Source organism: Leptodactylus fuscus, chromosome 7 (genome assembly GCF_031893055.1).
Source record: "Leptodactylus fuscus isolate aLepFus1 chromosome 7, aLepFus1.hap2, whole genome shotgun sequence".
Taxonomy (NCBI): Eukaryota; Metazoa; Chordata; class Amphibia; order Anura; family Leptodactylidae; genus Leptodactylus; species Leptodactylus fuscus.
In genome coordinates, this window is record NC_134271.1 from 134,240,779 (window position 1) to 134,243,753 (window position 2,975).

The 2,975-nt window shown below is 42.1% G+C and overlaps 1 pseudogene; it reads left to right on the top strand.

The window, feature by feature from the left end:
• Positions 1-215: 215 nt before the first annotated feature.
• On the top strand, positions 216-1,161 carry LOC142214535 (olfactory receptor 12D1-like; annotated as a pseudogene).
• The last annotated feature ends 1,814 nt before the right edge of the window (positions 1,162-2,975 follow it).

Genomic DNA, 2,975 nt, shown 5'->3' on the forward strand with positions numbered 1-2,975 from the left:
GTGGAGATGGTCTACCAGTAATGATAGTGATGGATCATAAAGATACACCAAGGAATTTCTCGCACTTATGGCACATAGTATTGATCCTCCATTGATAATTTGCTAATAACATCATGTAACATAACAATATGGAATTATTTGTATTATTACTTATTTTCTTAAAATCCCTTTGGCCCATAAAATGCTTTGACTACTTCCAGACACAACACATTACAATGAATTTGAACAATTCCACCTCAGTTACAGAATTTTTTTTAGCTGGTCTGGAAATTGAAGATTTTCTTCAGGTGACTCTCGTCTTAAGCTTTCTATTACTATACCTACTAACATTAGCAGCAAATCTCTCCATAATGATTATCACTATTTCTGATCCCAATCTCCATACTCCCATGTATTTCTTCTTGTGGAACTTGGCTTTCCTTGACATCTGTTGCTCATCGGTGGTTGTCCCCCAAGATGCTGACAAATCTTATGTCTCAGAAGAAGATGATCTCATTCTATGGCTGTATGCTACAAGTCCATTTCTTCCATTTCTTGGGTAGTACAGAAGGCATACTATTTTCAGTTATGGCCTATGATAGATTTGTAGCCATTGCACATCCTTTGAGATACTCAACCATCATGAATAAGAGCGTCTGTTATGGCCTAGCCTCATCGTCTTGGGTTATTGGATTTTGCCATGCCTCGGTCCACAGTATAATGACTTCAAGGCTTCCATTTTGTGGACCAAATGTGGTGAAACACTTCTTCTGTGATGTTAAACCGTTGCTTAATTTGGCCTGTACAGATGTCTCTCTGAATTTCCATCTCCTTGCTAGAGTCACTGGTACACTAGCTATCACAACCTTAATGTTGACTATCCTTTCTTACGTCTTCATTAGCAAATATCTTCTAAAAATAAAAACCTCCCAAGGACGAAAGCGTGCGGTGTCTACGTGTAGCGCTCACTTCACTGTAGTCACTCTCCAATATGGAACCGCCATATTCACTTATGCTCAACTACACAAAAAAGATTCTTTAGATCAAGACAGAGCAGCTGCGATAATGTTCACCGTCATAACCCCGGCCTTAAATCCAATCATATATACATTAAGGAACAAAGACATGAAGAAAGCCTTGAAGAACTTATTCCAAAGACCTACTAACAGACAAGTAGTCTAAAAATACACCAGATTTATCACTGTGTTTGATGCTGGAAGATAAATCTGGAGTATCTGTAGACTGTTTTCTCTAGATATATACCATATTTTAGTTGGCTTATTTTGAGCCAGGGCTTATTCCAATGGCTGTGCCATTATTCACAGACCAATGTCCATGAGAAACAACTGTCTCCGTATGTGCAAGTCCCCATCAGGGAGCTCCAACACCAGATGGTCTGCCATCAGTTGCATGTATCGAGCACCGGTCATTGATCCCTGTACCCTGACAATGGGGCCCAATTGCGACCATGTGAGCACGACTCAGACCATGACAGAGCGACCTCCTGCCTGGACTTGACCTTGTTGGCATACAGGATCCATGGCTTTATGGAGCATACGCCACACTCTCACACTCCCATTGGCTCTGTACAACTGGAACCGTGATTCATCAGACCATGCCACATGCCGCCACTGTTCCATGGTCCAATGACAATGGTCACGGGCACATGCTAGTCTACGAGCTCTGTGTTGCAGCATCAGCAAAGGGGCACGGGTCGGGCGTCGACTGTTGAAGCCTAGGCGGTGCAGTTCTCAGCATACAGTCCTGATGGAAATGAGGTCCTAGCACCCCACTTTCAAATTGGCGATGATTTGACACACAGTAGACCATTTAGAGACCCGTACAACTCTGCAGAGGTGACGTGACATCCGTTCATCAAACAGTCGTGGTCGACTAGTGTGCTGGTTTACGCAGCTGCCAACATTGTCTCTGCAATATTGCAGGCCCACCTGAGACACTGTTGACCTTGGAAACCCAAATTCCCAGGTAAACTCCAAAATGCTATGCCCCATGCGTCTTGCACCGATTATCATTTCAAGTTCAAAGTCACTTAACTTGCAATGGACTGCCATGTCCACGAGACACCTGTCTGCATCAGACTGCTCAGCTATCCTGGTAACATTAGGGCCGCATCGCGTCATTCTGTTTGAGCGTCATATCCGACACAACCGGCACTAGGACACACCTTTCTGTGACTTTTGGCCACTGAGTGTATGTTGACGTACAAAGAAAAAGCAGTTTTATTGACAGTTGTGAAAAATGAGCCATCAAAAATCTGGCCATATTGTGAATAGACACAATTGAATGCACAGTTCTCCTCTGCGGACTTCTATAGGGAAGTGCCAGTATTTCTGTAGGTATAATGGATATGCTGCATATTTTTCCACAATGTGTGGATGGGATTCAGTAGACTCTCATCCACCTTGCAGTAACTGTAAAATACGGTGGTATTTACAACATGTGAAAAAAAAAAAAAAAAAAAAAAAAACTAATTTATGTTTTTTTTTTGTTTTGTTTTGTTTTTAACATTTTCTTAACATGTTCAAGCTGTCCGCTTGAAAAATCGGACATCTTTGTAAACGGACACTTAAGGACATACACGGATGGTAAAGCCTGTGATTGGGTCTCAGCGGTCACATGGAGTGTGTTCTGTCTTCTTACACATTCTCACAGTGTGCGGCCCGACATACAGAATAAACCTTCTCTGTCTTCTAAATAAGCAGAATGTTTTTCCGTACTCTATTTATTGGTCAACAGGTTGTAGAAATGGTAAAACTATAAGAATACAGATAGTACAAGTATAAGTACCCAGCTTGAATAACACAGCCATGACACTTGGAGACAATAGTGAAGAACACATGGTAAGATGGCCGCCACCATATATAGCACATAGCTTACTAACAGTAACCCCTTCCTGAGTCAGTGGTACCTTGCTTACTAACAGACGTCCTGCCTCCCAAACCCCATAACTTTTTTATTTTTCAGTTCTCAGAGCC